Source organism: Triticum urartu, chromosome 1, assembly GCF_003073215.2.
Source record: "Triticum urartu cultivar G1812 chromosome 1, Tu2.1, whole genome shotgun sequence".
Classification (NCBI taxonomy): domain Eukaryota; kingdom Viridiplantae; phylum Streptophyta; class Magnoliopsida; order Poales; family Poaceae; genus Triticum; species Triticum urartu.
In genome coordinates, this window is record NC_053022.1 from 144461981 (window position 1) to 144475280 (window position 13300).

Sequence of the window (13300 nt, forward strand, 5' to 3'; positions counted from 1 at the left end):
GGCAATAAACCTGGACTAGAGACTTGTGTGGTTATTCATGTCTTGGTCTACACCCACATCAGCTTTCGCTTGAAGTCTACCATGCACATGTCGTGTGCAGATGCTAAGTGGTGGAAACAAGTGTGAAGAATTACACCCCTGCAGGGTTATAAACGATCTATTCGAATAGTTGCGTCCGCGGTAATGGACTACTAGGTTGCCTATACAGTTCATAGAAAAGTAAAAGTGGATACTCTAAAATGCGCAAGATAAGCATGAGTGCTATGGATGGCCTTCTCATAGGGAGACGGGAGCGGATCCATAGTGGTGTATTGATATGGTGAATATGTGGACTCGTGTGCGCCACCTCAAAATAGTTACTTGCAGTCGTAGTATAGGATAGCCACTGAGTCAAAGCTGGCTTGCTGCAGTTGAACTCCACCACACCTTTGTTGATACTGACGCATATGTAGCTAATTTTGATGTAAGTCTTGCTGGGTACATTTATACTCATGTTTTCTTAATTTATGTTTTGCAGAGAGACTTTAGTCTCACTAGCAGTTCCGCATGGACTTCGACGTTTAGCTTGTTACCTCAGCTACGATCTTGTACCCTTGCGAGGGTCTTGTAGTTAGCCAGACCTTTGAGCCTTTTTCATTTGTAGTTGTGTGTACTCAGGCATGTTATGCTTCTGTTGCTTGTATGCTCTGTATGTTGGCTCATGTGACCCATGATTCTAATTCTTACTATGTATGACTCTCCGGAGCCTTCTAAATAAATAATTTGAGTCGTAGAGTTTTGTTGTGATGCCATGTTGTATTTGCACATATTGAGCATATTGTGTGTATGATTTGTAATGCTTGGTATGTATGGGATCCAACAATCTAGTTGTTTATTCTTGGTAGTCTCTCTTATGGGGAAATGTCTCCTAGTGCTTCCACTGAGCCATGGTAGCTTGCTACTGCTTCGGAACACATGGGATGATCGGCATGTGTCCTTCTTTGCTCCTATGTCTATCCCTTCAAGGAAATGTCACGCGTTGTTCCTTTAAGTCCTTGTAGCTTGCTACGAATTGGGTTCATACGTTCATGACCAACACATGCATTGATGGGTCATGTATGCATGCCTGCATAAGTTAGTGCCACCTTGCATTTACGACTAGTCATGTCGGCCCGGGTTCTCTGTCATATGGATGCTAGCGACACAATCATATACGTGAGCCAAAAGGCGCAAACGGTCCAGGCCAGGTAAGGTGGTACCCGTGGGGATTCCATGCGTGAGACCGCAAAGCGATATGATGTGTTACATGCTAGATCAGTGTGACTTAGGATCGGGGTCCTGACAGCTTTGGTATCAGAGCCTAACTGCCTGTAGGACTACCAAGCCAAACTGGTCGAAGTCAAGTCTAGAAATGCATTAGTTATATAAGGGAATTGATTGCGGAAGGGAACGTAAGGCTCTTTTTACTCCTTTACCATATGTCCTTCTGATCTGAGTCATCATCTTCTCTTCTACGGGGATTAAGAACTAGGCTTCTCATTCGTTTATCAGGATCATGTGCTACTAATCCGTATACTTATAGTATTGATGGTTTCAAGCCTCAGTTCAGTTTCTACTACCTCGTGTGATAACAGTTGGTCTCGGAGCCTTGATATTGTGATGTTGAGTGGTTATGCCACCATTTTGCAGGATGTCTCAAATCTTTTTGAGAATTTACAGCCGTTATGTTGTCTGAGTCATCCCAGGTTTCTAAATAGTCTGATGCATTTGCAAATCCCTTCTTCCATTCCCGATGTCCCTTTGGGTCAGTTTAACCACACTAATCGGTGTGTTGGTGTACTCTATTACCTCGACATATATGTTGGAGCTATTACTATGACCCTAGGCATCTTAGAGAACCACCTAGTAATCCATCCATGTTTTGTGTTCACAGTGTGATAATTCTGGCCATCATTCTCGAAAGCATCCCGTGATGCCATTTAGTAGTAGGTATTCTACTCCTGGGTTCTTGACCCAAGAATCACTCTACTCACTTCTTGTTGATAGTGTTTGCTCGTTCCTTTAGGTTATTAGTAACCTTTGCGATAGTCCTTGAGGTTCGTGGTATTTCCTTCTTCCAAATACCATGAACTAATTAGGGCAGAAGTTACTCATTGAACCGAAAGATCACAACCAGAGTGCTCTTGATGAGTTCTCGATTCTATGTTGTGACTTTGCCAGTTCTACCTTTATGCATGGGTTATCTAGAAGAAATATCTTGAACTCGTTCGACATGCTAATCTATGCATCCACAACTCAGAAAATCGTATGTTCCTTTGAGTTGTCCCTCTTTAATTGTATTTTGCCTTCATCTATCAGTTGATAGTCAAGAGCATGTGTGCATTCAGGTTCATCGATGCCTTTTACTCTTGTGGTCTGTCAACCCGTTCTAGTTCAGAATGACTAGGAGAAACAAACTCCAGCACCTCATCCATTTCTAGGATTGCATCAAAGTAGTTATATTCCACAGATCAAAATGCCAATCCAGCTTCTGGCTGTTCTACCCTAAAGTATTACCCACTTCATGTCAGGAATATCATGGGAATTGCACCACCTCCTATGAACTCTTGACGCAGTGATACTTCTCGCCATCATTGTTCATACCTCGGTTCCTGTGATATTGTAACCGGAATGCCGACAAGTGAATTGTGATGTGTGAAGTCAACACTCCTAACAACCCTGTTGCTTGGTAGTTAATGGACAATACTCTCATTTTTAGCGTGTTGGTTATCGAATCGTCATTCTAAGATTGATCGTGCTACCTAGTCCATATTTCCTGGTGCACTGTTCGATCAAAGAGTTAGGATTGTGTCAATCCCTTGCTTATTTGATCATATCATCTTGCCCAGAAAAGCAAGATTGTTCTCGAGCTCCATAACATACCGGTGGTTCATGATTTTTTGAATATCTTCTCAGAAGTATCACCGGGTTGTTCCCTGACTGTTATGGTTGAGCTCGTGATCAAGTTCGTTTTCCTCTAAACCACCCCTTCTCAAAGAATCTGTGCTGGATACCCTGGGCTAGTTGGTTAAGCTAAACAACAACTTGGACAGTTGGAAGATAAAAGCTTGCTTGACTTAGTTCCTTTCAAAGGGATATCTTGTGTGTATGTGTTCTAGAAAGATGATACCCTCATCAATTATTCCCCATGATCAATTGTTGGAGCTATTATCTTATCCAGTATTTGATTTGAGTATGGGCTATCGTCAAATTAAATCAGAACCAACGATGGTCATAATGTTGTCTTACTCGTGGATGTTCCTCGAGCGTACCCCATTATATCTTTTGGTCCGACCAGTACTATCACCTTGTTCACATAGTTGTGGAATTCCATCTTTATTGGAATTTTGATGAATTTTTGTTGAGCCCATCGGCAAAATCCTTATCTTTTCCATGATTCATGTTGAACAATCATCTAGTGTTGGAAACTTTGTAACCAATGCCTTCGTGTTCCATTCATGAAGGATATGTTCGATGAAAGAAGTGACTTCCTTTGATTCACGTGCATTTGATGTAAGTTGCTGCCGTGAATTTGAGAAAGTTCGATTTTGTTTCCTCTGGAATCATCCCAAGTCAGCCATGCATGTGCGAAGTATGCTATGATCTGATAGACTGATCATCCTCATTCCATATGTATTCCCTAGCACACCAAGCCACTGATTGGTTTGTTAAGATAATGGAGACTGTTCTAAAGTGTTAATCCTTTAGATTTCTGTGTAGAGACTTTGATATTGTTAATGATGATTCCCAACCAAGACTCGGTAGTGTTTTGTTGTAAGACTACCTGTGTGGTCACGCTTGTCTGGGGCAGTGTGTTCACATGTGTTCAGCAGAACCAGCTCATGTTTTGGATCTTACTACGATAGGCCATTTCCCAGGAATCTCGCAACGTTATCTCGTCGATTTCTGTTGCAACTCTTATTTTCAGACATGTGGAGTCTGAAGTATCTTGTTACTAACCAGATCTGAATCTCAGGAAGATATGATGGTTGGAACATTCCCAACATTTGTATTTTGTTCCCATCTTACACCGCCATTGTACCAATTTCCCATGGGCTGCCATTCCCAGTAATTGTTGTTTAGGATCATCTTTAAAGGTGGTCCTACCATGGGTCCCATCCATTTCCGATGGTAAGCAAAAATCATCCATTGCTTTGTCTTCAACAAGGTAGTCCACATCATCCATCTTAGTCTGAGTATGCCATTCTTTCGAACTCCTTCAAACGATAGATGGTGGTTTGCCTTAGGCTGGTATAGAGAGTCTCAATGATCTATGTATCAAAATTAATTATTTTTGCCACTTCAAAGAATATTCTAGGAGTCACCTTCTCCAAGGTAACCATTTGGTATTAAGGGCAATTTAACACTTCGCTACTTTGAGACACACCCACCATCCTTTTAAGCATGGAATTGTTGCTTGCCAAATTGAACCTTCGTCGTTAGTCCTTCCATCCCTCCCAATGTGTGTTTGGACATCTCAGCTCAAGAGGTGTTCTATGTCTCATTCCGTGAGTTGATCGTCAGTTGCTCGATCTTCAAGAAGATCAATTCTTCTAGAGTTTTCCCTTTCTTCTCTTTGTCATGTTGGATAATGATCTCGAACGGAAGGACGTCAAGATCAATTTGAAGCAATGATTCAACATCTTCGACAAGGGAAATTGGATCATGAAGATCGTGTTAGCTTTGTGTCCCCTCTGTCTTCTTACCTTATGTCTTGAATCTCGGGACGTGATTCTTGTTTAGTGAGGGTGAGTTGTCACAACCCTAGAAATTGGTTGTAAATAGTTGCATAATCATGCATGCATCATGTGTAAATTCAAATGAATTTTGAATTGGGGATGATCAAACCCTAGCACCATATGAATTCAACTAGTTTCAAATTCAAATCTTTTCGATGAACCCAAAATGCCCTTCAGAAAAGTTCATCATTTTTTGAATTGGTTGAAAACCTCTACCAAAATTGGTGCACATTTTTCTAGGTCATCCTACATTTTTGAATTAACTCGCACTACTGCAGGATGCTGCTAACGTGACACTACGATCATAGACCCTTCGACGAAACTATGTGCGATGCCATAATCACAAACGGTGGTGTAAAAAACCCGTCAAAAAAGGTGCAAAACGTTTGCGATGGAGGATGCAACAAACATGGTTCGGATTTTAGTTCCGTGTGACGCAGGGCATACGGTTCAGCTCAATTAACTATTTGCGATGAGGAGGAACAAAAGAAACGGGCAGCCAAATGAAGGTGTGTGCGATATATAGCATATGGTTCAATCGGATGAACTGTTTGTGATTAGGCAACACAAACGAAACAGGCAGCCAGATGAAGGTATGTGCGATATACGGCATGCGGTTCACTCGGATGAATTGTTTGCGTTGAGGCAAGAGAACGGAAATGGTCCAATATAACAAGATGTTTGTGAATCGCCACAAACAGGTCTGTAATCAGAAATGTGTGTGAATACCGATAATATTAGAAATGGTTCCCTAGTGTGGTTTGTGTTCATTTGATCATCATCTCCTTCTTGTGATAGCTCAATGTTCCTTCTATGCTAAGTTTCCATTAATTGATGGCGTTTTAGGAACACGCCACCGTTTTACGCCATTTCCTCATCTGTTTCCCGCCACCCAGCGATATTGCGCATAGGCGGCGCGCGACGCACGGAGGCGACAAGCACAGCCTGTAGCACATCCACCTTTTCCAAGCATGCCAACCCACCAAAGCACCGCCTCTGCCATCAACCTCGTCCACGAGGAAAACGAGCAGGCGCCACAACCCATCGAGGCCGAGGTGCTCCCCGGCAACGCGATGGATGACGCCATGATGCGCGTCATCGCCAGGGTTGAGCAGACCTTTGGCACATGGCGCTTGAGCGCCGCGGATCAAGATACACATGTCAGCACCGACAGGCTGCAGCTCGCCGCCCAACATGATCGATTGCACGCGGTAGAGCAATCTAGGCGCGTCCTCGCCGATAGGCTGCGGCTCGCCGCACGGCCAGACCATTGGAGCACCGTAGAGCGAGAGGCGCGGTGCGCCGCACAGCAAGAGCGGATCCATCGGCGCTTGACTGCTGTCGACACGGTGTCATAGCTGGGTAAACGTCTGGTTAGTACCCCCATTCCTCGCCAGGAGTGGGCAGAGGCCCTCAGCGCCATACTTGCACCAGAGGCCAGCCGCGCCGTACTTGCACCGGACGCCCGCTACGCCGTTCACATGGGTGCCGTCGTTCGCCTTGTCCGCGGCTCGCTGGATGCCAATGCGCTGGTCCGTAGGCTCGACTGCCTCCTTGGCCCAGGTGTCCACCTGGGCGCAGTAGAGGAACATGGTCGTCGCATCCTCGAGCTGGTGATCTCCGATGAAATAGCCAACTTGGAGCTCGAGATCGCGCTCTAGATGTACCGCGAGCGTGTCGACCGCTTGGACGAATGCCTACACGAGTTTGGGTAGAAACAAGAGCTACCATAGGCAAGGGCTGCTGGTCATGATCTCATGGACGCGTTTTATTTTGAAAAGTCGTTTCGTCGTGGATAGGTATGTATTCACAGCAATCATAGTATTGCTCTGTTTATTGCTCTGTTTCAATGTGTGTACTCTATTTTCCATTCTTATATGTTTTGTTTCAATGTGTGTATATACGCTTTCCATTCTATATATGTGGATGATAACAGCTAGATTCAAATTAGTATACAAAAACAGATAGAAAATGTAATTCATAATATATATATACTAAATGTTCATTAGTTCATCACAGAATATATATATATATAATATCATCACATATACGTGATGATACTTAACTACTAGGTACAATGCATAAAATTGAAAATGAACAATACTAAAACTAATAATACCTCCTGGGGCCAGTATTCCGGCAGCCCCTCGCCAGCAGCTCCCTGGTGCGCGGCGTATTCCCAGTGCGGAGGCAGTACTCCGCCTCACAACGCTTGACGTGCCGATCTACCTGTTGCTGGCTGACGCGCGCGGCCGATCTTGCCATATCGTTGGGCGCCCACCAGAGCTCCTCGTTGGTGGCACGCTAGAGCATATCGGCCCACCTCCACGCAGCAACGAGGCGCCCGATGCCTATGGCCTTCCTCCAAAAGTACCCGTCTTTGTACACCTCCTTGGCGCGACGATGCGCTCGCCCCCAAAGCTCCGCTGCCGCCTTTTTCCAGGCGGCATCACGGGCTTCACAGGCCGCCTGGTACCTGGCTTCCTCCTCTGCCATCTCCTTCTTGAAGCCACTTGCCTGTCTTTCTCAGCCGGCGGCAGCGACTTCCACAGACAAAGATTGTACTGGCCCCAAAACCAATCCAAAGTTGGGGGTTCCGCCACAACCTCATCAGGCGGCGCGTAGGGGTCCTCGTCGCTGCTAATCGAGTGAGCGTCCTCGGGGGGCGTGATACGTCTGCAACGTATCTATAAATTATGAAGCATTCATGCTATTATATTATCAACCTTGGATGTTTTATATGCATTTATATGCTATTTTATATGATTTTTGGGACTAACCTATTAATCTAGAGCCCAGTGCCAGTTTCTGTTTTTTCCTTGTTTTAGAATATCGCAGAAAAGGAAAACCAAACGGAGTCCAATTGACCTGAAACTTGACGGAGCTTATTTTTGGACCAGAAGAAGGCCATGGAGTAAAAGTGTTGGGCCAGAAGAGTCCCGGGCTGCCCACGAGGGTGGGAGGCGCCCCCCCTGGGCGCGCCCCCTACCTCGTGGACAGCCCGGAGACCCCCCCTGACTTGTTCTCGACGCCAAAACCTCTTATATATACAAAAACCTCCTGAAATTAACCTAGATCGGAAGTTCCGCCGCCGCAAGCCTCTGTAGCCATGAGAAATCAATCTAAGCCCTCTCTGGCACCATGTTGGAGGGGGCCATCATCACCGGAGGGCATGGAGGAGGTTCCTGGAGGGGCCATCATCGTCATGAAGGCCAAGGACCAGAGGGAGAACCTCTCCCCATCTAGTGGGGAGGCCATGGAGGAGGAAGCACAAGGGGGAGAACCTCTCCTCCTCTCTCTCGGTGGCACCGGAGTGCCATTGAGAGGGGAATCATAGCCGCGGTGATCGTTTTCATCAACATCATCATCACCACCCTCATCTCTTTTACGCGGTCCACTCTCTCGCACCCCATTGTAATCCCTACTTGAACATGGTGCTTTATGCCACATATTATGATCCAATGAGGTGTTCCCATCCTATGATGTTTTGAGTAGATACCCTTTGTATTTGGGTTGATTGATGATCTAGATTGGTATGAGTTGTATGTTTTACTTTGGTGCTGTCCTGTGGTGCCCTCTGTGTCGCGCAAGCGTGAGGGATTCCCGCTGTAGGGTGTTGCAATATGCCCATGGTCTGCTTATTGTCTGCATTGCGTGAGTGACTGAAACACAAACACGGATAAGCGGGACATGGCATATGGGAATAAAGAGGACTTGATACTTTAATGCTATGGTTGGCTTTTACCTTAATGATCTTTAGTAGTGGCGGATGCTTTCTAGAGTTCCAATCATAAGTGCATATGATCCAATAAGAGAAAGTATGTTAGCTTATGCCTGTCCCTCATATGAAATTTCAATGACGACTATCGGTCTTGTTAACAATTTCCTAGGACAATTTCGCACACCGATGCACCATTATTCCACACTCGCTATTTACAATATTTAGTAATATATTCTAACTTTATGATAACAACACCTACTTTAATATTTTAGCTCTCCGATATAATACAAAGTTATCCACTTCATACCCACAATGAAGTTTTATTTCTCGTTTCTAGTTGGAAGCAAACGTTCGGTGTACGTAGATTCATATCAGTGGCAGATAGGGCTTGAGAGAATATTGATCTTACCTTTAGCTCCTTGTGGGTTCGACACTCTATACTTATCACTTCCACGTTTGGAAATTGCTATGATGATTCCCTGCACTTGGGGATTATTAGGGCAGCTACTCCTCGTCGGCGTGTGGGTAGACCGGTGGCGCCATGGCAGAGATTTGAGAGAGAGAGAGAGCGAGGGGAGGCTGTAGATGAGAATGCAGGCGGGACGACGTGAGCAAGGTAGTATTTATTGGCGGCCGAAATATAGATTGACGGGGACAGTGCACACGCCGGTCGCCGGAATTTATGAGTACTGTAGTTTGAATTACACACGATTCCCGGAGCAAAATTCGTGTGTGAACATAATAGCCAAAATCCGTGTGTGAAAATAATAGCTGACGGTTTCCAATGCAGAACCGTGTCTGATTAATAATCCCCGCCATTCACCTACCAAACCTCGAGCAGCGAGAGAGACTGCCAATCGTGTGGGGCCGGTTGTCTTGCCAGATCTTTACATTTTCTTTTTTGAACACCAGATATTTACATCATCTGATGATTTTTTTAACTCGCACACAAGTACACAAAAATATGATTTTTCAAACCGTTATGGTTGGGCGTTGCATGTAGATGTAGTTCAAATTTGAATTAAGGTCATTAAATGGTTATAAAATCACTTAAATGTCTTTAAAAGGTCAAATGACTCCTAAATTTTCCAAATTTTCACAAGATAGTTGTATTAGTGCACGTTAAACGTAGAAAAAAATTGGAGGCCGTAAGAGGAAGCTATCTCCCGTTCGTCATCAAACATGCATTGTTCCCTCTCGGAACGGCAAACCTTCTAGTGAGTTGCTCCGGTTTGTGAGGGGTGTGTGTCCAAACTTTCGTCAAACAAGCCAGTTTTTTTACAACATCATCTTGGTGGCATGACATTATATCAACCAACGTTTCATGTTTTTCTGATCATTTTTTAATTTTTTGGAATACAGATGCCATGCTACTCCATGCATGTGTGCCGATGCCTTGAGACCAATATGTTTGAAAATTCCTTCTAATTTACTACACATGGAATTAACTCCCACACAAGTACACAAAAAATATGATTTTTCAAACTGTTATGGTTAGGCGTTGCATGTAGATGTAGTTCAAATTTGAATTACGGTCATTAAATTGTTAGAAAATCACTTAAATGTCTTTGTCAAATGACCCCTGAAATTTTCAAAAATTTCACATGATAGTTGTATTAGTTCCTGTTAGACATAGAAAAGAATTGAAGGCCGTAAGAGGAAGCTATCTCCCGTTCGTCATCAAACATGCATTGTTCCCTCTCGGAACCATGAACCTTCTAGTGAGTTGCTCTGGTTTGAGAGGGGTGTGTGTCCAAACTTTTGTCAAACAGGCCAATTTTTTACCACATCATCTTGGTGGCATGACATTAAATAAAACAAGGTTTCATGTTTTTCTCTTTGTTTTTTAATTTTTTGGAATTAAAATGCCATGTCACTCCATGCATACTTATGCATGTGTCCATGTCGCGAGACCAATATGTTTGAAAATTCCTTCTAATTTGCTGCACATGGAATTAACTTGCACACAAGTACACATATATGATTTTTCAAACCGTTTTGGTTAGGCGTTGCATGTAGATGTAGTTCAAATTTGAATTACGGTCATTAAATGGCTAGAAAATCACTTAAATTTTCTAAAAGGTCGAATGACCCCTAGATTTTTCAAAAATTTCACATTACAGTTATAGTAGTGCACGTTAGACGTAGAAAAAAATTGAAGGCCATAAGAGGAAGCTATCTCCTGTTCGTCATCAAACATGCATTGTTCCCTCTTGGAACCACGAGCCTCTAGTGAGTTGCTCCGGTTTAAGAGGGGTGTGTGTCCAAACTTTTGTCAAACATGCCAATTTTTTTACCAAATCATCTTGGTGGCATGACATTACATCAACCAAGGTTTCATATGTTTCTGATATTTTTTTAATTTTTTGGAATTAAAATCCCATGTCACTCCATGCATACATATGCATGTGTCCATGTCGTGAGACAAATATGTTTGAAAATTCCTTCTAATTTACTGCACATGTAATTAACTTGCACACAAGTACACAAATATGATTTGTCAAACCGTTATGATTAGGCGTTGCATGTAGATGTAGTTCAAATTTGAATTAAAATGCTAGAAAATCACTTAAATGTCTTTAAAATGTCAAATGGCCCCTAGAATTTTCCAAAATTTCACCTTACAGTTGTAGTAGTTCATGTTAAACATACAAAAAAATTGAAGGCCGTAAGAGGAAGCTATCTCCCGTTTGTCATCCAACATGCATTGTTCCCTCCCAGAACCACGAGCCTTCTAGTGCGTCGCTCCGGTTTGTGAGGGGTGCGTCTCCAAACTTTCGTCAAACATGCCCAATTTTTTTTGCACATCATCTTGGTGGCATGAAATTATGTCAACCAAGGTTTCATGTGTTTCTGATTTTTTTTAATTTGTTGGAATTAGAATGCCATGTCACTCCATGCTTAATTGTGTCATAGCCTTGAGACCAATATGTTTGAAAATTCCTTCCAATTTACTACACATGGAATTAAATCGCACACAAGTACACAAAATATGAATTTTCAAACGGTTATAGTTAGTTGTGGCATGTACATGTAGTTCAAATTTCAATTACGGTCATTAAATGGCTAGAAAATCACTTAAATGTCTTAAAAGGTCAAATGACCCCTGAAATTTTCCAAAATTTGACATGACAGTTGTATTAGTACTAAAAAATTTCTCGTACAACATCACACACAATTGTTTTCGGGGAACTGTTTGCGATGAAAATATCTAGGTCTATTTAAGTCTCCCTCCTAAGCTTCGCCGGCTCGTTTGCTCCAGTGCCGGGAACTCCCAAATCCACGAATCCCGACCGCCATTCCCGCACCCCCTTCTTGCAAAGATGACGTCATGGAAACGCTTCGTGACGGCTCGTACAATGGCCGCATCCCCCCGAGCGCGGCCGCCTGTGCCGATAGCGCGGCCGCCTACGCTGAGAGTACCGCCGTATCCGCATTGAGCGCGATCGCTTCCGCCGAGAGGGCATCTGCGGCAGCCGATAGGGCAGCTACAGCAGCCGAGATGGCTGTAGCTGCTGCTGCGATGGCTGCTGCAAACGCCGAGAGCGCTCGAGCTGCTGTCCGTGCCACTGGTGTCGTCTTGGCACGGGTCGAGGCCATCCACGCCAAGATCGAGGATGCACACGCCAAGATATTCCAGGCCACCTCGGACTCCAGCATGCAACCTGAGGGAGTCCTGGACTAAGGGGTCCTCGGGCGTCCGGTCTGTTAGCCATGGGCTGGACTGATGGGCTATGAAGATACGAAGACGGCACCCGTGTCCGGATGGGACTCTCCTTGGCATGGAAGGCAAGCTTGGCATCGAATATGTATATTCCTTTCTTTGTAACCGACCTTATGTAACCCTAGATCCTCCTGGTGTCTATATAAACCGGAGGACTTAGTTCGGATAGGAGAGATTCATTATCATAGCCATACAAGCTAGACCTCTAGGGTTTAGCCATTACGATCTCGAGGTAGATCAACTCTTGTAATACTCATATTCATCAATATCAATCAAGCAGGACGTAGCGTATTACCTCCATAGAGAGGGCCCGAACCTGGGTAAACATCGTGTCCCTTTTCTCCTGTTACCATCGACCTTAGACGCACAGTTCGGGAACCCCTACCCGAGATCCGCCGGTTTTGACACCGACATTGGTGCTTTCATTGAGAGTTCCACTGTGTCGTCGACAACAAGATCGATGTCTCGCCTTGTTCTCAAGGATAATATTGCCACCGGAGGAACGCTGGCTCCAGGTGAAACCCTCCGGCTGGGCGGCTTTACCATGACCGCCCATTCGGTCATTATGCCAATGATGACCTCTCGGGTCATCGAAAATTCCCTTCATATCGACTTCGAACACTCCAAGCAGATGGATCCAGCGGAGGTTCGTCCTTAAACTAGCTCCTAGATCGCATCGCCACCCTGGGGGTCGCTACAGACTACGATCGGATTGGGCTTAAACCCGATCAGAGAGAAATCAAATCTCCACTGGTCACCCACCAGATAGCGGTAGTCGAGGAGCGAGTCGACAATTCTTCCTCCATATTAAGGACGAACTATGTCTGGATCTCCAGTCTCGAAGAGCCGGACATCTACCCGCGAGGTGAAGCATCCTGCCCTCCGAACATAGAATCAGACGACAGGCCTAAGAAATTAGTGGACATCCCGGAGCCCGATCTGCTATGTTCGGAAGACCTTCAGACTAAGGATCCAAAACTGGGGCAGGGTTCATATTTACATCCACCCACCCACCCGAATACAAGCGCTCTCATGAGAAATAACAGCAGTCTCAAGAAATGGTCCACCACTTATGTTCCAGATTCCTTCTTGTCAAAA